Below are 24,558 nucleotides of genomic sequence, written 5' to 3'. Positions count from 1 at the left end.
ATGTACTTAGAGTATCGGAAACAAATTTGGGCTCCAACATAAGTTCCACACACAAATAAATGGTTTCCAGATTTCTATATTTCGCAAGGAGTTGCCTCTGATGATAAATGGTTGCATTTTGCACAATATTATGTTTATGGTTGGTAGAGTGTGAACTGTGTATCTGCATTTTATTTCTGTATTATCATACTGAAAACTTCAAAGGTGAACGACTGTCCTAGATAGGAAAGAGAGTGTCAGCTGGAAGCAAATGCTTTCTTCCTTTTTACCTTTTGGAATGGTTGGAAAGCGGCTTAAATATAACCAGCGTTATAAACCTAGCCATGTTTACTACAGTCGGAACAGAACGGATGTTAAGAAAAATAATCATCACAAGCGTAGCACCAGCAGGGAATTGTAAATTCTAGCCAACAGCCTTGTTCGAAGGTAGAGAGAAAACAGACACACACACACACACACTCATACACACACACACACATGCACGCACACAACCAGCTTAGTTAAAAAAATTCCAGCTAGCCAGGGGAAGACTGATTTATCCAAAAGCTGTTTGATGTGGGATTGTGCGTGGGCTGAATTGGCCCATGGAGAGACTGATATCTAAAGAAATTGTGTAGGAATCTTTTTTTTCTCTCTGCTGCCGAGCCCCAGGAGGCAGCTCTGACAGAAACGACAGTGCAGCCGAAGATCTCTTTAACATGCATCTGTGGCTGGTGGAGCTGCTGGATTCTGTGCTAATTATCTTGAGTTTGAACAGTTTCTGGTAGTAATGATTAGAGGCAGGAATCAAAAGCTGATAACAGATAATAATGTCGTATTTCAAACCATGCTAACAGCCAGTGGCAGCAAAAGCAGCTCAGATGTGTAATGTGAGAGAGATATGCAATGATTAAAACAAAAGGGAATGGACGCTGAAATGATTATTGTGCGGAGGAACGAGGGATAAATAAAGAGGAGAAAGGGTGAGAAGATGAAGGAGGAATTGGGATGAAAATTTAGGAAGAGGATAAGATAGAGCCAGATGTTTTCTTTGTACTTTAGACATGAATCTGCATTTGTTGTTGTATTTGGCCATGTTCAAATGTTGCACAATTATTTGCTATGACCGAATTCAGTATAAGTAGTCTCTTGACATTAGCATTGATGTGGGTCACAACAGAAGATGTCTTATGTACCATTACAAATATTTCAGACAAATGTGGCATTTTATTTGTGAGGAGGAAATCCTTAATGGATGCGGCAGATTCATGAATTAATACTGCCCATTGCATGACCTCAATCTGGGCATGCAACAAGTAAAAGATCACATTTACTTTGCAACATCTTGATCTGATATGAACTGAATGGGATCTCATTTATATATTAAGAGTGTAAATGCACTTAGGCTGAGATGACCTGTTGAAAATTCCCATAAGTTCTCGTGCAAAAATTGAGTTTGATTAGGGGTATGCAGTAGCTCACTGCACCCTCCTCACTGTATGGGTGTGAGGGGAAGGATAAGTTGACTATGGGACTATACATTGATATGTGGGTCAACAGGCTTTTCTGTATATGATGGATTCTGGAAATGGGGGCGCGGGGAGCGGGGAGAGTTAATTTACTATCAGTGAGAACTTTGCCTGCCAGTAACAAGCATTGGAAACCTGTGGTGAACTGTGAACGATTGTCCGACGTGCACTGTTGGCAGGTGAGATTTCCCGCTAGTGGCACAATCTCTGCAGATTACGCCCACAGTTTTATAGTTTCTGATAGCTTTCTGGTACCTTACTCAAACTATTTTCAAGCGTTAGATCAGATAATTGCTTGACCGCAGGAGCCGTGGTAAGTCAGCAGCACAGGAGTGATAGGTGAATGGGACATGAAACAGGTTAAGACATAGATATTAAGAATTTTGGATAATGTCAAGTTTACAGAGTTTCCATTATTGGAGGGCAGCCAGGAATAGAATTCTTTTTGAAATATAAAGCATTGATTTTCTTCTTTACTTATTATTTCCCTTAATTTTCATCTGTTCAAATCAATACTTGACCAGCGACTCTGTTGTGGATGCGGTCAGCAACTTGCACTAACTCTGAAAAGTGTTTTCTTTTGCTCAAGTTTCTGCTAAAACACATAAACATTTCTGTTTCTGTGACATTTGTTTGTCACTTTGATTTTATTTTGTGCAGCATGAATTGTGCTACTAACTATAATGCTCCAGCATGGTGAAACTACATTATGATACCCACAAAATCATAAGCAAATACTTTTTGACTAGCTTCTCAAATACTCTTTATATATCCAGTTCTACGTTCCCCATACAAAGAAGATAGAACATAAAACATTACAGTGCAGTACAGGCCCTTCAGCTCTCGATGTTGTGCCGACCTGTGAAACAAATCTAAAGTCCATCTAACCTACACTATTCCAATGTCATCCATATGTTTATCCAATGATCATTTAAATGCCCTTAATGTTGGCGAATCCACTACTGTTGCAGGAAAGGCATTCCACGTTCTTACTACTCTCTGAGTAAAGAACCTACCTCTGACATCCGTCCTATATCTATCACCCTCAATTTAAAGCTATGTCCCCTCATGCAAGCCATCTTCATCCAAAGAAAAAGGTTCACGCTGTCCACCCTATCGAATCCTCTGATTATCTTATATGCCTCTATTAAGTCATCTCTTAACCTTCTTTTCTCTAATGAAAACAGCCTCAAGTCCCTCAGCTTTTCCTCATAAGACCTTCCGACCATACCGGGCAACATCGTAGTAAAATCTCCTCTGCACCCTTTCCAATGCTTCCACATCCTTCCTATAATGCGGCGACCAGAACTGTACGCAATACTCCAAGTGCAGCCGCACCAGAGGTTTGTACAGCTGCAACATGATCTCATGGCTCCTAAACTCAATCCTTCTACCAATAAAAGCTAACACACTATATGCCTTCTTAACAACCCTATCAACCTGGGTGCCAACTTTCAGGGATCTATGCACATGGACACTGAGATCTCTCTGCTCAACCACACTACCAAGTAACTTACCATTAGCCCAGTACTCTGTATTCCTGTTACTCCTTCCAAACTGAATCGCTTCACATTTTTCCGCATTAAACTCCAATTGCTCTCAGCCCAGCTCTGCAGCTTATCTATGTCCCTCTATAACCTGCAACATCCTTCCACACTATCCACAACACAAAGTTATGTTTCCATCACAGAATACTCTGGGGAGCATGGTGGCACAGTGGTTAGCATGCTGCCTCACAGCTCCAGGGATCTGGGTTGATTCCCAGCTTGGGTCACTATTTGTGTGGAGTTTGCGCATTCTCCCAATGTCTGCATGGGTTTCCTCTGGGTGCTCCAGTTTCCTCCCACGTCCAGAGATGTGTGGGTTAGGTTGATTGGCCATGCTAAATTGCCCCTTAGTTTCCTGGGATGCGTAGGTTAGAGGGATTAATGGGGTAAATATGTGGGGTTATGGGGAACAGGCTTGGGTGGGATTGTTGTTGCTGCAGACTTAATGGGTCGAATGGTCTCCTTCTGCAATATAGAGTTTCTATGGGAGTAAAAATGATCCTTTTGCAAACGACTTTTATTTACCAAATGTATTCAAGCTTCCCAAATATCAGCTTTTTAAAAAATCTTTCACAGGATGTGGGTGTCAATGGCTAGACCAGCATTTATTGCTTACCCCCAGTCACCCTTATGAAGGTAGTGGTGACCCACTCCCCCTTCTTAAATTGCTGCAATCCATGTGGCATAGGTATACCCACTGAGCTGTTAGGAAGGGATTTGACCCAGCAACAGTGGAGGAACGGTGATATATTTCCATCTCAGTATGGTATGCAGCTTAGAGGGCTACTTGCAAATGCTGGTATTCCCATGCATCTCCTGCCCTTGTCCTTTTTGGGAGTTAAGTTCATGGGTTTCGAAGTGCTGTAAAAGGATCTTGGTGCAGTGCATCTTATAGATTGTACACACTGCTGCCACTGTCCATCAGTGGTGGAGGGAGTGATGGTTGAAGTTTGTGGATGGTGTGCCAATTAAATGGTTTGCTTTGTCCTGGATGGTGTTGAACTTCTTGAGTGTGAGCTGCACACATCCAGGCAAGTGGAGAGCATTCCATTATACTCATTACTTGTGCCTTGTAGGCACTGAGGTATCAGGAAATGAGCCACTGCTGCTGGACTCCAGACTCTGTAGCTACAATATTTATATGGCTGGTCCAGTTCAGTTTCTGGTAAATGGTAACCCCCATAGGATGTTGATAGTGGGGGATTCAGTGATTGAAATGCCATTGAATGTCAAGGGGAGATGGGTTTTATTCTCTCTTGTTGGAGATGGTCATTGCCTGGCATTTATGTGGCACAATGTTACTTGCCACGTATCAGTCCAAACAAAATGTTGCCCAGATCTTTTTACAGACATGGAATGTTTCACTTTTTGAGGACTTGTGAATGGTATTGGACATTGTGCAATTATCAGCGAATCTCCCCACTTTTGACCTTATGAAGGACAAAATGTCATTGATGAAGCAGCTGAAGATGGTTGGGCCTAGGCCACTACCCTGAGGAATTCCTGCAGTGTTGTCCTGGGACTGAGATGATTGGCCTCCAACAACCACAGCCATTATCCTTTGTGCTAGGTATGATGGCTGGGATTCTCTCAAAAAAGTTCTAAGTGTCAAATTCGCTGGAAAACTAGAGTAAATCATGTTGGTTTTCTTAGTGGGAGTTTGGGAGTTCAAACTAGAATCTCCCACACCCTGTGCAATGCAGAGGCCACCAGTGTGAATATCATAAAATTTCAGGAGGTGAGATTTATTCCCACCTGGGAGGCTGACAGTTCAGGGCCTCTGCGTATGCGCAGTGACCCTGAACTGTCAGCCTCCCTCTTTGTTAGCCAGCTCAATTGCTGATCAGCCTGGGACCCCCGCAGTACTGCTCCCTCAACACCCCCCTCCAGCCCAATGACAGCCCCCCTGACCATTCCCAGGTCAGTCCCAAACCCCTTCCTTGTCCCAGCACCCCACACAGCAGTGACGATCCGCCACCCCCTGGCTGACCACCTCTCTGGGAGGCAGAACCCCTCCTGGCTGAACCTACCCCTCCACATACCTCTGAGACTGACCAGCGGGGTCACTCTGCTAGTTACCTGAAAGTGGGGAATTAATCTGAACCCTGCTGGAGTGAAATACTCCTGGTGGGTTGGGAGATGTTAGAGGGCCCGGAGAATTCAGTCCCGATCCCTCATATAGCGTTTAAATAGTAGATTAAATACTATTTAAATGAGAGCCCCACCTCCCAGCCGATTTCGGGCCCTGCACAAATGCTGCCGGAAATTCAGACCTGGGAGAAGCAAGCGCTCGTGGGAATCCCGTGAATCGGCCGACATGTGATTCTCCTGGCCCGATGCACTAAAAAATTAGAGTGGCTGGATTGGGAGAATCGCCCCCGACATTTCTCACTGATTCCCATTGACTCCAGTTTTGCTAGGATTGGTTCATGCCACACTCAGTCAAATGCTGCCTTGATATCAAGGGCAGTTACTGTCACCTCAACTCTTTTGTTTAGCTCTTGTCCATGAGCTGTCCAAGGGTGTAATGATATCAGGAACTGAGTGGCACTGGTAGAATCCAAACTGAGCATCAGTGAGCAGGTTATTTCTGAGTAAGTGCCATTTGATAGCGCTGAAAATGAACCTTCCATCACTTAGCTGATGATTGAACGTAGACTGATGGACTGATAATTGGCTGGGTTGGAATTGTCCGGCTTTTTATTTATAAAACATACCTGGACAATTTTCTGTACTGTTGGGTCATTGCCTGTGTTGCAGCTGTACTAAGAACAGCTTGGCTATGGGCTTGGCTGTACTGTACTGGAGTACAAGTCATTGGTACTATTGCCGGAATATTGTCAGTGTCCATAGCCTTTGCAGTATGCTGTTTCATGATATCACGTGGATCAGAATAGAATTGGCTGAAGAATGACATATGTCATGGTGGGATCTCAGGAGAAGGCTGAGATGGGTCATCCACTTGGCTCTTCTGGCTGAAGGTGGTTGTAAATGCTTCACCATCTCTTTTGCACTATTGTTTAATTGTACATCAACATTCATGACTGGATGTGGCAGAACTCCAGAGCTTAGAGCTGATCTGAAACAGAAAATGCCGGAAAATCTCAGCAGGTCTGACAGCATCCATGGAGAGGGAACAGAGCCAACATTTGACTATTTGTTAGGGCTGCTTTGCCAGTTGTAGGATCATGTAACTCTGTCTATCACTTGCTGTCTACTCTCATTGACACACAAGTCGTCCTGTGTTGTAACTTCGCCATGTTGACACCTCATTTTTAAGTGTGTCCAGTGCGGCTCCTGGCATGCCCTCCTGCGCTCTTCATTAAACTGATAGTTGACTGAACTGAAGAGCTGATAGCTGTTCTTTAAATATAAATGCGCTGGTTAGTTTTATTTCACAAAGGAGTGAGTAATTGGTGCCTTACAAACTATTCTGCTGAAGCATCAGATGAAACAAAGTTTTGATTCTGTTCTAGCAACTCTTTGACTCTGTGAAGCAATTCAACGATTGGAGCAGATAAAGCGATGAGAACAGCTTCATTCTAATTAAAACTGTGAAGGAACAGAAAGATCGGGTCCCTTTGATCTTTGGACTCCAACTGAGCAAAGCAGTTTCTCAAAGCCTATGGGTAGCAAAGCTTCACTGTCTTGCTGTACGTTCACGCAATATAACTTCGGGCTTCTTCTTCATCTCAACAAATTTCATTATTTGTTTCCAATTTGCAGGACGGTCGCGGCAAGCGTATTAAGTATTCTCGACCTACAAACAAGAGTGACTGGGTGATGCAATGGGCGAGCACATCACTCAAGTATTTTTTTAAGATTTCAATTTGAATGCAAGCCCAGCCAAATAGAATAAAAGTCTCATCTTCCTGTCAACAGTTAAGGGGATTACATGAAACCTGTTTCGTCAATCACAATCCATTTGCCAATGGCATAGGCTTGCAGCAAAAAAAAAGAACTGCCAGCAATTTGCCAATAGATGCTGGATTAAATAACATGGCAAACTGTGAGGAGGAAAAGTGGGAAACTGTATGGAACATAAAGCCACATTTAGGTCACAGACAGATTTATGGCAAATATATTTCAATATAGATGTGTGTGAAGATGTACAGTTTAGGAAAAATAACACAGAATCCAAATACATATATGGAGCAACAGGAATGTAGATGCAGAAAAATCATAACAAGATGAATTGGCACTGTGGGTGTGTTTTATTTAGGGCTATGATACAAATGGGGAGATAATTGTGAATTCGTATAACATTGGTTTAATCACAATTTGAAAACTGTGCAATTTTCAAAATCACATCTCGAAATAATTGTCAAACCATGGAAAAGTGCAACGTAGATTTATTAGGATAATAAAAGCAAGGAGAACATAAAGTTATGCCAAGTGTCTCAAGAAACCAGGGCTTTATTCGATGGAGCAGAGAAGATTAAAGGTTCTTAAAATATGGAATGTATTGATACAGCGTGGGTATCCAAGATACCAATTACAATATTGTTTTCTGTTCATTCAAGGGATATGGCACTGCTGGCAAGGGCAGTATTTATTGCCCATCCCTAATTGTCCTTGAGAAGGTTGTGGTGACCTGCAGGATGAGGGATGTGGCTGCACTCCCAGTGATATTGGATAGGGAGTTCCAGAATTTTGATCCGATGACAATAATAAGTTTATTTATTGGTGACGAGTCAGGCTTACATTAACGCTGCAATGAAGTTACTTTGAAGTTCCTCTAGTCGCCACACTTGACACCAGTTCAGGTCAATGCACTGAACCAGCATGTCGTTCTGACTGGGAGGAAACTGAAGCAAACCCATGCAAACACAGGGAGAACATGCAAACTGCACACAGACAGTGACCCAAGCCGGGAATCGAACCTGGGTCCCTGGTACTGAGGCAGCTGTGCTAACCACTGTGCAACCGTGCTGCCTTTTGCAATTCAGAATGATCTCTGCCTAGGAGTGCAACTTACAGGCGATAGTTTTCCTAGGTGCCTGCTGCCCTTGGCCTTCTAACTGTTAGAGGTCATGAGTTTGGACGGTGCAGTCAAAGGAACCTTGTGCAGTGTATCTTGAAGATGGTACCATGCTACTTCCATTGTGTACTGGTATTGGAGCAAGTGAATGTTTAAGGTAGTGGCTAGGATATCATTCAAGTAGACTTCTTGGGTGGGACTTTTTTTCCACCTGTTCCGTGGCATGTTTAGCAGTGGGGGAGGAGGCCCACCACTGGCCAGTGGTGGGATCTTCTGTTTCCGCTGGGGAACCCGCAGTGGGAAGGTCGTTATCGGCAAAACCGGAATATCTCACTGGCTGGAATAGCCGGAACATTTTGGCCCATGAGTTATTGTAGCTTCACTCATCCACACAAGTTGAGACTATTTCATAATGCTTTTGACTTGTGTCTTGTTGATAGTGTAAAGACTTTGAGGGATCAAGAGATAAGTTACTCGCCACAGAAATAAAGCCTCTGACCTGCTTTCGCAGCCAGAACATTTATGCGGCTGGTCCAGTTATGTTTCCAGTCAACATTGTCCCTAGGATGTAGATGGTAGTGCTCTGTATGTCAAATGAGATGGTTAGACTCACCCTTGCTGGAGGTGGTCATTACCTGGTAATTCTGTGCCACACATTATACATGCCACTTATCAATCCAAACTTAAATGTTGTTCAGGTCCTGTTGCATGCAAGCAAGGGCTACTTTATTATCTGTGACATTATGAATGGAATTGAACACAGTGCAATCATCAGCAAACATCGCACTCAGACCTCATCTTTGAGGGAGAGTCATTGATGAAGCAGCTGAAGGTGGATGGACCAAGGATATTTGGACCTGAATTGAATTCCTGGGACTGAGATGATTGGCCTCCAACAACCATAATCATCTTCCTTTGTGCTAGGTGTGACTCTACCCTTGGTCAACTGGTACATTCACGTCGAGGGCAGTTGCTCTCACTTCACCTCTGGGATACCACTTTAGTCCATGTTTGGCAAAGGCTATCACAGGAATTGAGTGTTCCTGAGAGAATCCAAAATGAGCATCAGCTAGCAGGTTACTAATCATTGAGTGCTGTTTCATAACATTCCTGATAACATCTTGCATCACTTTGCTGATGATGGAGCTTTTATGTGTGGGGCTGTAATTGGCAAGACCAGATTTGTCCTGATGACTTGGGCTAATCCACATTGTTAGGAAACCCTTATGTTGTCCTGGAAAAACTCGGCTAAGGGTTCAGCTCGTTCTGAAGCACAAGTCCTCAGCACTACATCTGTTATGTATTCAGAGCCAATAGCCATAGCTATATTCAATGTTTTTAGCTGTTGATACCATGTGGTGTGAGTCTGATTGGTGGAAGATTGATATCTGTGATGGCAAAATCGTTGGGAGGAGGATGGGTTATCCATTTGGCATTTCTAACTGAACATATTTGCAACTTCTTCAACTTTGTCTATTGCACTGGTGTTCTTGGTTCACTTCATTTGAGGATGGGAATATTTGTGGAGCCTCCTCCTCTATTAGCTTTTTAATTGTCTCCACCATTCATGACTGGCTATAGCAAGATTGCAGAAATTGTGGGATCAGCTTCAGCTATGTCTGCAACATGCTACTTTCACTGATCATCATGCATCTAGTCCTGTGTTGTAGCTTCAGTAGATTGGCACCTTGTTTTCAGTGATATGTGGTGCTGTTCCTGGCTTCCTTTCCTACACTCCTCATTGAACTAGGATTGATTATAGAGATCATAGAATCGTACAGTACAGCGGGAGGTCATTCAGCCCATTGTGTCTACACCAACCACAATCCCCCCCAGGCCCTATCCTCATAACTCCATGCATTTACCCTAGCTATTCCCACACCACTAAGGGACAATTTAGTATGGCTAATCCACCTAACTCACATATCTTTGGACTGTGGGAGGAAACCGGAGCACCCAGAGGAAATGTATGCAGACGCAGGGAGAACAGGCAAACTCCACACAGACAGTGACCCAAGTCGGGAATCAAACCCTGGTCCCTGGTGTTGTGAGGCAGCAATGCTAACCACTGTGCATTGTGCCATCCCAGGTGTTCCAGTATAATCCCCTGGCTTGATAGTGCTGGTAGAATGAGTGATATACTGGGCCATGATGGGGTTATAGATCGTGGAGGAATACAATTCTGCTGCTGCTGATGGCCCACAGAGCCTCTTGGATGTCCAGTCCTGAGCTGGTGGATCTATTTGGAAGTGCCACGGAACACAATGGATGATGCCCTTAGTGTGAATTGGTCTGCACAAAGGAAAATGTGCTTGCCAATCCTAACGATACTGTCATGGACAGAGGCATCTGTGTCAGATAGATCAGTGAGGGTTTTTCCTTCTTGCTGGTTCCCACACTGCCTGTTGCTGGCCCAGTTTGGCAGTCATATCCTCCAGGATTCAGGCTAGCTTGGTTGGTTGTGCTGTTACCAATCCACTTTTGATGATGGGTGTTAAGATTCTTCACCCAGAGTATATTCAGTAACATTGCTATACTGAGTGTTTCTTCCAGATGATGCTCAAGATGGAGGAGGACTGACTGATATGCTGAGGGAGGGAGGGATGTAGCTCGTAATCAACAGGAGGTTACCTTGCCCAGGTTTGACCTGATGCCATGAGACTTCATGGGGCCTAGAGTCCATGTTGAAGGCTTCAAGGGTAACGGAATCCATGTACCAATGCACTGCCACCACTGGTGGGCTTGTTCTGCCAGTGGAACAGTACATGTCCAAAATGGTGAAAAGGAGTCTGTGATATTGGTTGAAATGTATGATACTGTGAATATGGCTGTTGCTTGAACCATTTGTGAGATAGCTCACTGAGCTTTGGCGCAAGGCCCCAGATGTTAGTGATGAAACTTTACAGGACTGATTGGGCCTTGCGTGCCTTCATCATGTCCAGTGGTTGATGATGGGTAATCCTTCTGGTTTTATTCTTCTTGAATCATTACACAGCAGTTTGGCACAACAGATTAGCTTGCGAGGCCATATGGGGAAGAAATTTATAGTCAACGACATTGCTATGGATTTAGAGTCACATACAGGCCAGGCCAGATTTCCTTCCCGACAGGACATTATTGAATCAGATGGTTTAAAAAGAAATTAATTCAAAAAGAATACTCAGGGGTGTGGGGAAAGGGAAATTGGTGTCAACTAAAAAGTGGAAGCACGTGTATCATGATGGAATGGATGGTTCTGTTCTCTGTTCGGATTTCTAACTTGTATAACTTGGCATCCATCGGTACTGTTTCTCAGACAGACTGTATTGCTGGTGGATGTCCTTCCATCTGAGAGAGATAATGGGAAGGCAGCCTCAGAATCTGGTGAGGTCAGAGAAGCTTACCTGCTTCACTTCCTTTGATGGCTGAATAAGCTGATTCAGGAAAGGCAAAGTCTGTCACAGGGGCTAGGAAAATATAGCTATGAAGAGAGATTGGATTGGTTGGGATTATTTCCCTTGGAACAAAGAAAGCTGAGGTGTAACTTGATGGAGGTGTACAAAATTATGAGGGGAAGAGATAGAATGGACTGGATAAAATTGTTTCCCTTGGAGAATTTTAGAACCAAGGGACATGGATTCAAGATAAGTGGCAATAGGTGTAGAAGGGACGTGAGGCAGAACTTTTCACATAAAGGGTGGTGGGTGTCTGAAATTCACTGTCCATATCGGTGGTGGAGGCAGAGACCCTAAACTCTTTTAAAAATTACCTGGATCTGCACTTTAAGTGTTGTAAACTACAGGGTTATGGGCTTGGTGCAGGAAGGTGGGATTAGAAAGGGCACCTGAGTGTCATTAGGACAGCATGGACAAGATGGGCCACATTACCTCTTTCTGTGCTATAACCTTTCTATGGTTCTAAGTGTTACACATGAATTTGTTAGTGGTGAAGGATGGTCTCTGCTGATGCCTTGTTTGCAAGGCTGTTGTCTACTGAGATCATATTTTTTGTCAATAGCTGGTGTTGGCATTTGCATCGATCGTCAGAGTTTCTCACAGGTCGTGATTGATGTTGAGGGCTTTCTTGTCTCGTCCAACAGCATCTTTGAATTGGTGCTTTGGGCACCCTCTTAGCAGTCAGCAAATTCCTTTGATCTCCAGTTGTAGACCCCCTTTATCTCTTGATGAAGGGCATCAATAATTCTGGCCGACAGTCATGGATAAAACAATAAACCGACCCACAGGGCCAACATGCTTATTCATAAGACCTACATCTTCAGCTTATTGCTGCCTCCATGAAGCCTAAAAGCTTCCACCTACCAGAGCCTCAATAAATTCCATCTCCATGTCTGTGCCACATGGCATCACGTGGAAAGAGAAAGTCACCAATGAAGCACTCTTTTCCAATCCTAGCTGTGGAAGTAGAAATATCATGTTGGTATCAAAAGTATGCTTTCCATATGTGAAAATTAAGGCAGATGATTTGGGTGCAGAAGAAGCCACTTTAATTCCCATGTGACTGATGATATGCCTGACCAGGAGAGATTAATGCTGATATTAGTAGCTGGAAGTGAAATATGTTCATTTATTTAGCACCGCCACACACACATGCGCATGGGTAAGATGCCAACAGAAATACAGGGCAGGATTTTCCGGCCGTTCCTGTCAGTGGGATCTTCTGGTCATGTCAACAGCACCCCTTGAGGGAAATCCCACTGATGGTGGTGGGGCTGGAAGATCCTGGTGCCAGCCAATGGTGGACTGCTTCCACTACTGCAAAACATGTCGGAGGTGGGGGGTGGAAAATCCCACCCACCATGTAAAAGAAAATATACAGAATACCTTGAAAGTTTATTTATTGTGTGATGTGAGCTCTTACACAAGGGAGGTAAGCGACATTGTACGCTACACCAGGCAAACAGAGACAACACAGTTCAACAAGGTATCAGCTTTCGCAGTTCCATTGCTATAGTCCTTTGTCATTGGCATTATGTAAATTCTAATCTTTTGCCTGATTGTGCAAGCCTGTGTGGTAACAGCACCCCAACAAAAGGAAAATTGTAAAACATTGTTGTCTCTACTTGAAAGACACTTTGCATAGTTTGGCTTGGATTTTGTGTGAAAAATAATGGTAAGGCTATTTGTGTTCATCAGAGGAACATGCACATTACCTTTGACATGAGCGAGTGTTGTCTGCTTTGAGTTATTCAATTTTGCTGCCAGGGTTAGTATGAGATAAATGTGCTAAATTCTTTACATCCTATATTAGAAAACTGGGAACATCTTCTGGAGAACAATCACAGCTGTGAGTGTACAGCGATTATTTGCTTTGAGTATATCGGGCCACAATGTAATATGGTCTAAACTATTCTGTCCTTTGTTATTTGTAAGTGTTCAATCAGCTGCTGGAGAAACCTCTCCAGATGCCATTGTTATGATAGTTCAGAGTTTTATTTCCCAATTCTTTTTACATCTTGGTGTACATATATTCTAAGCCAAGATACAAAAGGAACCTTTGGCTGGGGGACTGAAAAATAAAGTGGAACTAGATTGCTTCTGGGTTTCCTATCAAAGTTCCAACCATGTTCCAGTTGTGATGGAGAAATGGGAGATAGTTGGCCCTTTCTACAACAAACCTCCCATCCGTTGACTCTGTCTACAATTCCCGCTGCCTCAGAAAAGCAGCCAGCTTAATCAAGCTGGACATTCTCTCTCCCACCTCCTTCTGTCAGGAAAAAGATACAAAAGCCTGAGAACACCAACCGACTCCAGAACAGCTTCTTCCCCGCTGCCATCAGACTTTTGAATGCAACTCCCGTACATTAAACTGATCTATCCTGACACCCCATCTGGTGAATGTAACACTATATTCCGCACCCTCTCCTTTCTTTCTCCCCTAAGGACTCTATGAACGGTATGTTTTGTCTATAGAGAGAGAGCAAGAAACAATACTTTTCACTGTATCTCAATACATGTGACAACAATAAATCAAATCAAATCAAGGTGGGGGGGAGCATGTCAGCTTTCTGAAGGTCAAACAGATGCCTCAGTCACATTTACAAAAAAAGGATCAATTAAAGGCAGGAGGGAATGGGTTGGGAAGATCTTGGTCAAGAATTGGAGGTAGTTTTAATTGACAAGCTGCCTAATTCCTGCCAGGTGTGATGGGTTAATCTCATCCCCTATGTGTACGCTTAAGCTTATCTGTTCTGAAGAAATAGTTCGAATTATTTAAAGACACACTTGCCTGTATTTTTGGCAGGAATTCTCCTAAGCGTCCATTGCATTTTCAGCAGGAAATTAGCACAAACTCTTCTTGACTGGGGAAATCCTGAGATGCACTGCCTTGAGGAAAAATGTTTAGAAAATGTTCTTGTTACAAGACTCACACATTCAAGTGACAGAGTGAACCTTTGCTACTGAAGTTCCAACACTGAGAATGTGTTTGTGAGTAAACAACAGTTGATCAACCACCTTTTCCTTCACTCAAAACCAGTTAGCTACAATAATTATAAACAGAGATTGTTGGTACAATGGAGAATTTCCTTCCTGATTCCCCAGTTTCATGTTAGGATTTTAGTGGGAGAGGTGGGCAGAAGCCCCAGAGAAATTATGGGCGGGATTCTAATTAACGGGTGGCACTGCTGCCTCTCAGGGACCCGAGTTTAATTCTGGCTTTGGTTGGAATTTGCATGTTCTCACTGTATCTGTGTGGGTTTCCTCCGGGTGCTCTGGTTTCCTCCCACACTCCAAGCAGATTAGGTGGGTTGGCCATGCTAAATTGCCACTAAGTGTCAGGGGTGAGGAGGGTTAGCAGGGTAAATATGTGGGGTTATAGGGATAGAGCCTTGATGGAATTGTTGTCGGTGCAGGCTTGCTGGGCTAAATGGCCTCTTTCTGCACTGTAGGAATTCTATGAATTGCCGACCTTGTCCGTGCCTGCTCTCGTGTAAGTGAGAAGGGAGAATATGGAGTTCCGGTCAAAACTCCATTCATGTTCAGCAGCACTGGAGAATCCCAGCCGTGAGCGAGCACGAAGGTTTACGGTCAACATAACTGGCTGTTCATCTCTTCTCTGCTTTTCGACTCATCTCCCACTGTAGTTATGTTGGGAGCTGACGGGAAGCCCTGCAGAAATGACTGCTCCTATCCGTTTCATTTTATCCCATCCAATAGATTAGATGTGTTCAGCACATTGGACAAATATACATTCCACGCAGTACAATTCTGCTTTCTCCTTCATAATAAAACTTTATGTTCTGGTACAAGACAGCTGACACCACATTTAGCAGCGACGGCTATGCAGTAAATCTCGAGAACAAAACACTATAATCTAAATGAGTGGAGCATTATGCTGTCTCTACTCAAGATAAACACGATCGGAATACCTTGGGTTGGAAGGCATGTACAATAACTAATCCTTCTGATCCGTAACCAAGATTTATCTGAAACCAACATCTGTAAATGTAAACAAATTACACACCAGATCTAATTTGTAAAGGTCGTGCATTAGTTATTGCAACACGAGAAATTAATTTTATGTGTGAATTACTTGCTGCTGAACAGTTAATTCCCATTTTTGAACAGAAGAAAAACTATTGGCTTCCAAACAGTGGATGATAATCCCCTACGTACAAAAATAAACTTTGATATGTCTGAAATAATAGAATATTACAGACAGGAATTGCCCTAGTGTGTATGTCACCTACATTTCAACTTCTGACAAATTATTTTGATTTGTTTTCAATAATCCTTGATATTACTTGATGGCAGGAACATTTTTGAATCCTGCCATTATTTTATTTATTTCCCACCCTTGTTGGTAGCCTGTTTTCTCACCTACTGGCGGACACCACCAAACATCTGCATTCCATCAACAAATGTGACTGAGACTGTTGTGTCTCACCAGATCTCTTCATCTTTCACCTGAGCTCAAGGCAGACTTAGCTGCAGGAAGAGTGGGGTCGAATTCAATTTTCTGGACAGAAGATTGGCAGTAACAGACCAGCGGCATGGTAGAATAGTGGTCAGCACTGCTGCTTCACAGTGCCAGGATTCAGGTTCAATTCCCCACTTGTCTGTGTGAGTCTGCATGTTATTCCTGTGTCTGCGTGCCCCAGTTTCTTCCCACAGTCCAAAAGACGTTATGGTTAGGTGCACTGGCCATGCTAAATTCTCCCTCAGTGTACCTGAACCTGGACTGTGGCAGCAAGGGGATTTTCACAGTAACTTCACTGCAGTATGAAGGTAAGCATACTTGTGACATTAATAAATAAATTTTAAACTCCTTGGCCGGAATTTTACTGCCTCACCCATCCCGGAATCAGGGTGGGCGAGGCTTGCAGAACGGAAATCTCCATTGGCCTCGGGTGGGATTTTATGGCCTCGCTCGACCGGTGCTTCTTTCCAACTGTTTGTCTACCAAGAAAGGTGGGATGTATATTGGTGAATAATAAGTAAACAAACTTCATTGTACAATAACACAATTGAAGCAAAATACTGCAGATGCTGGAAATCTTGAAATAAAAACAGGAAGTGCTGGAAAAACTCAGCTGGTCTGGCATTATCTGTGAAGAGAGTTCATGTTTCGAGGGCGTATGACTCTTCCTCAGAATCAAAGGGAGGGAGAAGTGTGTTGGATTTGATACCATGGAAGACGGGGAGCAGGTGGAGCAAAATAGAAAGCCAGGGATAGGTAAAATGACCTTGACTGATGGTCGTTTCTATTGTAAACAATGGGAAGTGAAAATTAGGAAGGGTGTGGTTAGTTACTGGATGTGGACCCTTCATCAGAACATGGTTCTGATGGCTGGCAGTGGTTCTGGTGGGGCGGTGGAGTCAGGGGACTGGGGGTGGGAAGGGGGGTTGGTGGTGGTGGTTTCTGTAATCTTTTTTATCTTCCTATAGGTCTAACATGCCCACGTTGTGTTTCCAACATCTTGCTTTTCATTTTAGACCTTTTTAGCCTTGTTTCTTTACTTCCACTTACACCATCATTGCCCCCCCCACCCCCGCCTCCCCATCACTATTTTTGTGTTTTTACTTTTGTGTGTAGCTCTTAATGCCTTCAGGATTTTCCACCCATTTGTTTCTGTAAGGTCTTTCTATTGTCTAGCTGAGACTCATCCCAACCTCTTGCTTTTGAACTTTTATAAACCCAATAACCATCTGTCTATGACTCAACATCACATTTTTTCTTTCTGTCCGAAACCTTATTTGGACTCTATTGAAATACCTTTGTTTTCTTCACTCTTTCATGGATGTGGGTGTGACTGACACTTGGCCAGCATTTTTTGCTCAACCTTAATTACTATTGAACTAAGTGGCTTGCTAGGCCACATCATTGTGGGTCTGGAGTCACATGTAGGCCAGATTAGGTAAGGATGGCAGATTTCCTTCCCTAAAAGGCATTAGTGAACCAGGTGAGTTTTGCAACAATTAATGATAGCTGTTCTGGCTTTTTGGGTTTATCTCGGGTTTGGTGGTTTCTTACTGTAGAAGTGATCTTGCTGGAGCCAGTGGGTTTTACAAAAATCATTTATAGGATGTGTACGTCGCTAGCTCTTGATAAGGTAGTTGTGAGCTTCCTTCTTGAATAGCTGCAGTACACTCACCATGCTGTTAGGAAGAGTTCCAGGATTTTGATCCATTGAAGGAACGATGACTTATTTCCAAATCAGGATGGTGAGCAACTTGGAGGAGAACCTCCAGGTGGTGGTATTCCTATGTGTTTGCTGTCTTTGTCTTTCTAGATGGTAGTAGTTGTGGGTTTGGAGGGTGCAGCCTAAGGAGCCTTGGTGAGTTCCTGTAGTGCATCTTGCTGCCACTGTTCATTGGTGGTGGAGGGATTGAATGTTTATGGATGGAATAGCAATCAAGCCGGCTACTTTGTCCAGGATCATATCAGGCTTTATGAGTGTTTTTGGAGCTGCACTCATCCAGACAAGTGGAGAGTATTCCATCACGTTCCTGAATTGTGCATTGTTGATGATGGACAGGCTTTGAGGAGTCAGGAAATGAGTTACTCGCTGCAGCATTCCTAGCCTCTGGCCTGGTCTTGTAGCCACAATATTTATATGGCTAGTCCAGTTCATTTTCTGGTCAATGGTAACGTCCGGCATAATGGTAGGAGGGGATTAGACAATAGCAATGCAAATTAATGTCAAGAGGTGATGGTTAAATTCTACTTGTTGGAGATGATCACTGCCAGGCACTTGTGTGGCACTAATGCTATCCACCACATGCCAGCCCAAGTCTGGCTACTGTACAGGTCTTGCTATATTTGGACATGAACTGTTTCAGTACCTGAGGAGTCATGAATGGTGCTGAACATTGTGCAGTCATTGGAGAGCATCCCCACTTCTGACCTTATGATGGAAGGAAGGTAATTGACGAAGCAACTGAAGATGGTTGGACCTCGGACACCACCCTGAGGAACTCGTGCAGCCATTTCCTGGAACTGAGACAATTGAATTCAAACCACCGCAACCATCTTCCTTTGTGCCAGGTATGACTCCAACCAGCAGAAAGCTTCCTGTCTGATTCCTATTGAATCCAATTTTGTGAGGGCACTGTGACACCACATGCTGCCTTGATGTCAAGGGCTGTCACTTCCATACCATTCCTGGAATTCAGCTCTTCTGCCCATGTGTGAACCAAGACTGTAATGAGGTGAGGAGCTGAGTGATACTCGTGGAATCCAAACTCAGTAAGCAGGTTATTGCTAAGGTTATAGCACTGTCGATGACTCCTTCCATCACTTTACTGATGATCACAAGTAGACTGATGGGTGCTAATTGGCTGTGTTAGATTTGTCCTGCTTTTTATGTACAGGACATTACCTGAATGATTTTCCACATTGCGGGATAGATACCAATGTTGCAGCTGTACTGGAACAGCTTGGTTAAAAGCACGCAAGTTCTGGAGCACAAGTCTTCAGTACTATTGCTGGAATATTGTCCAGGCCCACAGCTTTTGCAGTATCTTGTGCCTAAAGCCATTTCTTGATATAACATGAATAAAATTGGCTGAAGACTGGCATCTGTGATGTTGGGAATCTCTGGGGGAGGCTGAGATGGATCATTCACTCAGCATTTCGGGATGAAAACTGTTCAAATTCTTCAACCATGAGGGTGATTCTCCCAGCCCGCTGTGCTGCTTTTGTAGCAGAGGCCATTTCACAGGCTCCGCGCTGGGCGCCATGGCCTCCATTGATCTAGAGTATTGCTCCGGTTTCCTCCCATGGTCCAAGGGTGTGCGGGTTAGGTTGATTGGCCGTGCTAGGTTGTCCATTAGTGTCAGGGGGATTAGCGGGGTAAATGTGAAGGGTTGGGGGAATGGGGTCTGGGTGGGATTGTGTTCGGTGCAGACTCGACGGGCCGAATGGCCTTCTTCTGTAGTGTACGGACTCTATGTACGGACTCTATGTACGGACTCTATGATTCCACGCGCTTCCCAGCATCAGGATCCTAGCATCGTCTGCTCCGTGCCAGGAATCAGCAGAGAGCTGCCTAATATATGCAGATTCTAATTTAAATTGGATTTAAATGCCACCGGCAGGGCCTGATAGGGGTGGAGCCTGTGGGGCATGATCAGTGCGGGTGTGGTGGGTGGTCCCACTACCACTCTGCACTTTGGATTCAGTGACGGGGGAGGGAGGCCAGCGATCAAGGCTGACCATCGGAGTTGGGGAGGGGCAGCCTGCGGAGGGGTGGGGTCAGGGCTGCTGGCAGCTGTTGGGTCGGGGGGGAATCGGAGATCGGGGGTGGGGGGAGGGAGTCAAGGCTGGTCCGGGCATATTTGGAGGGCCAGCATTTGGGCTGTTGCACGGAAGCATGGCTGACAATGTGGAATCATGGGGCTGACCAGCAATCGAGCTGGTCGCGATTGGGAGGCTGTTAGTGTAGGGTTACTGTGCGTGTGCCAATCTCAGCGCTGACAGATCAGTGCATGCACAGTGGCCGGCTCAGCATTATATGCCGGCCCTCTGATTTTCAGTGTAATTCATACTGAGCTGTCCGCAGTGCACAGAATGTGGGAGATTCATTTTGAAACTCCTGCTGAAAAAAAACAAAGCGATTTACTCCAGTTTTTTCGCAAATTCAATACTTAGAATTTTTTTGGGAGAATTGCCCCTCAAATTTTTTGCATTGATGTGCTGGGCTCCACCAGCTCTAAGAATGGGGATATTTGTGGAGTTTCCGCCTCCATCCAGAAAGCTGTTAAATTGTCCACAATTTTTTGTTGGAAATATTTGTTTCCTTGCTAACTTCTTATGAAGGTTAAATAAGACTGGGGCATAGCTGCAGTTACTTTGTGAGATGCTTCACACTCATCACCTCTCAGAGAGTGACATCACTGGGATATAGCTCCTTATGTACACGCTAAGTAGCAATCATTACATTTAACCCTTTACATCTTCTCCCTACTCTTTATACTACACTGTTGTACACACAATTTCCTACAACACCCCCTCACAATCAATGGCATTAATCTCTGGCTGTGTCTTGGACTCTTTTTGAGAATGTGTAGGAACTATGTTCTCCAAAATCTTTTCTTTGGAAGGCACTGATTTTCTCAGACAGAGATTTCTGCTTCTGGTCTGCAGTATGACATTGATGAACACAGATTTTTCTTTTTTTGGTTCCCTTTTTGTTACTCTGGGGAAAGGTTGAAATTCTGGCTGCTCTTGCTTGAAAGAATGAAGCTTTGTTCAGCTGTTGTGAAGACTTGCACTGTAGAGGGTTTACAAACTTCCACTGGTGCAGTGAATGACGTATTATGTAATATTTCAGTCATGAATGAATCTGATCAACAAAAGGAAGCACAAAGAATATGCCAAACAAAAATGATGACTGTCCTGCTAATACTGTAGGAATTATTTTTTCTACTGGTAATGGTTCAGCTTCCACACTCTCTTCAGTGTGAGTTTAATCCTCAGTGGGTCTGCACATCTCTAGATCCTCATCAGAATGTATGCTGTCTTCAAAAAAATAAAGCAAGGTTCAGGATCTCCTTCTGCAACAAATCATCGATATCAGTGACATCTTAATTGGTTATCATCCTCTTCCACTCTTTCCTGAAAGAGCAAATTAAGGTCTAGAATGTCATTTTGCATCCTGTCATCTTTATTCGTGGTGCACCTGTCTCCCACTGCATCTAGCCTCGCCTCAAAAAGAAATGAAATATCTACGCCGTCGTCCTGTGTTTGTGGGGTTGAGGTTTTATTTATGTGAGTTGATTCACGGCACTCTGAGTCAACTTGAATTTCTTGAACGATGGTTCCTTTGACAGGTATCTCCTTCTGCCTGGTGAGTGCAGATTGCGAGAATGGCAAACCACTTTAAAATGGCCTAATGTGTCGGAACAATGGCACTGCATAATTCAGGTGGCTGTTCATCCCTACCTGCCGTGGCGGGAGCATTAGAAAATGGCAGTTGGTGCCTTTTTAGGGCATTTCCCTGATTGCTGCCTTGCTATAATTCTGGTTTTACAAACCACAAATTGACTGGCTGTTCTTGGGAAATTGCCCCTGTATCATTGATGAGAGCCATACTCTGCCTCTGAGCCTTACTTGCCTGGTCTAGCTTTGCTTAAAATTACATCTTCTCTAGATTATAAAAAGTCAGAGAAATTCTCATATAAAACATCAATTCATCTTTTAGTGTTCCATATTCACAATCTTCGGCCAAGCAGTACAAGTCATTAACGAACGAGTCAATTCCTTCACCCTATTTTTGACTGTGTTGATTAAATTTTGCCCTCTCAATGACAATATTTTTATGAATTCTGAAGTGTGAGTCAAAGGCAGCCTCGTAGGAGGCCATGTATTCATTCAACCCCAGTCTGGCCAGCATGTCATCTGCTATGCTCCTAACAGTTTATAACAAAATGCTAACTTGGTCTTTGTTCTGTTTACTCGTCAGACTTGAGGCATTGTGGCACTGGAGGGTAAAATGCTTTTACCAATGTTGCAATTGACTTGGCTCGGCTCTTCTGGGGTCTTCTATATTTTGAAAGGATTCTGGTAGGGGCAAAGTGGTGGCCATTTCTCATCCTGGTTCAAGGTTGTCTTTTCCTGTGCTGTTTATCTTACCAGTCACTGGCTGCCCTTATTATTTGTTCATCTCCAGGGAGGTTGCTGTGTTGGTGTTGAAGTCTTTCATCAGCTGAGCTGCACAATCCTGGATTTTACTTGGGCCTTTTCCTATCACTTTTTACTGTTTCTCCGTAGTCACTCCCACTATGTGTTATTTTGGGTTTATCTTGGAATTTACATGAAAAATACAGCAGGCCCTTCGGCCCTCCAAGACTGTGCCAATCTAGATGCTGTAACTAAACTAAAAAAACCTTCTCTCCTTACTCAGACCATATCCTTCTATTCCCTTTCTATTCATGTACCCATCCAGATGCCTTTTAAGTGTTGCTAATGTGCCTGCTTCCACCAACTCTTCTGGCAGCACATTCCAGGCACGGACCACTCTCTGCATGACAAACATTCCCTGTGTGTCTCCCTTAAATTTTTCCCCTCTCACCTTGAACCTGTGTCCCCTTGTAATTGACACTTAAACCCTGGGAAAAAGGCTCTGACTATCCACCCTGTCTGCCTCTCATAATTTTGTAGGCCTTTATTAAGTCTCCCCGCAGTCTTTCCAGTGAAAACAGCCCTAGATTATTCAACTTCTCCTCCTAGTCAATGCCCTCAAGACCCGGCAACATCCTGATGAACCTTCTTTGCACTCTCTCCAAAACTTCTTGTAGTACGCTGATCAGAACTGCAATACTCTAAATGCATCCTAACTAAGGTTTATATAGCTGCAACATGATTTCCCAACTCTTGTACTCAATGCCCCCGGCCGATGAAGGTAAACATGCCATATGCTTTCTTAATCACCTTGGCTGCCTGTGTTGCCACTTCTAGGGAACTGTGGGCTTGCACACCCAGGTTTCTCTGTATGTTAATGCCCCTAAGGGTTCTGCCATTTACAGTGTAATTCACACCTTAATTTGATCCTCCAAAATGCACCACCTTGCATTTGTCCGGATTAAACTCCATCTGCCATTTCTGTGCCCAAGTCTCCAATCTATCTATACTCTGTTGTATTCTCTGACAATCTCTGGCACTATCAGCAACTTGTTGGCTTCTTATTCAAGAATAGGCTTTGCTGGATGAAATGATCTTTTGTTCAAAACATGAATTTACATGTGAAATATTTGCGAAGGTAAGACCAAGGCATATTTGGAGCTACTCTGTGAGATGGCTCATGATTTTCTCCTGTCAGTGAGTGACATCACTGGGACATTGCTCCTTATGCCCATGCTCAGGAGCTATCATTAGATTTAAGTCACAATCTTTCCGGATAGCCCAATCTTCTTAGCTCTGGAATGAATCCAGCGCTCCTTTAACTACATCATATCCTTTCTAAAATGGGGAAATCAAAAATGGCATGCAATATCCCAGATGTAATATCACCAAGGCCAGAAGTAGTTTTAAAGATACCTCTCTCTATTTGATGTTATACTTTTAACTACACATTCCCAACTGTTCCCATTCTGTTTATTTCCACAACTACCTAGAAACTCTGCACCAATTGTTTAAGTGTTCATTCACCAAACTTCCAAAGTCCTTTCCCTGTTGTGATAATGTAAGCTCATTTTCATTTCATGCTGTACTTGATCTTCTGCTGAATCTCAGAACTTTCCTTTCACAAATTCTATGCCCATGACTTTCTCCGAATTGTTTTGCATTGTGCACCTTGATCATCATTTGTTACTTCTCCTGATCAAGTGTTATTGGAGTAATTAGAAGGCAAGGGAACATGCAAGGATGCTAGGAAGTACAGAGGACCAGTGAGACCTTGGGGTGGATGTCCATAGATCCCTGAAAGCAGCAGGACAGGTAGGTAGGATGGTTAAGAAAGCATATGGAAAACTTGCCTTTATTGGCCGATGGAATAGAACATAAGCACAGTAAGAAGTCTCACAACACCAGGTTAAAGTCCAACAGGTTTATTTGGCAGCACGAGCTTTCGGAGTGTCGCTCCTTCATCAGGTGAGTGAGGACTTATGTTCACAAACAGGGCATATACAGATACAAACGCAATTTACAAGATAATGATTGGAATGCAAGTCTTTACAGGTAATCAAGTCTTCAAGGTACAGACAATGTGAGTGGAGAGAGGGCCAAGCACAAGTTAGAGAGATGTGTATTGTCTCCAGCCAGGACAGTTTGTGAGATTTTGCAAGCCCAAGCAAGTCATGGGAATAACATAGTGTGACATAAACACAAGATCCTGGTTGAGGCTGTCCTCATGTGTGCAGAACTTGGCTATCAGTTTCTGCTCAGGCCGCAGATGAAGTACAGTGTGTAATTCTGGTTGCCACACTATAGGAAGGATGTGATTGCACTAGAATGGCTGCAGGGGAGATTGACCAGGATGTGGCCGGGCTGAAGCATTTCAATTCTGAAGAGAAGCTGGCTTGGCTGGTGCTGTTTTCCATAGAGCGGAGAAAGAAGCAGATTGGGGTATACAAAATTATGAGGA

At 43.7% G+C, this 24,558-nt stretch overlaps 1 protein-coding gene across 1 annotated transcript in view; it reads left to right on the top strand.

Moving 5' to 3' along the window:
* Nucleotides 1-24,558, top strand: part of rbfox3a (RNA binding fox-1 homolog 3a) — a 1,494,706-nt gene that overhangs the window by 644 nt on the left and 1,469,504 nt on the right. The window lies entirely within an intron of this gene.

This window comes from Carcharhinus amblyrhynchos, chromosome 21, assembly GCF_965287045.1.
Source record: "Carcharhinus amblyrhynchos chromosome 21, sCarAmb.v2.hapA, whole genome shotgun sequence".
Lineage (NCBI taxonomy): Eukaryota > Metazoa > Chordata > Chondrichthyes > Carcharhiniformes > Carcharhinidae > Carcharhinus > Carcharhinus amblyrhynchos.
Note: the sequence above shows the minus strand (reverse complement) of the source record. Positions and strands in the feature narration are given on the sequence as shown.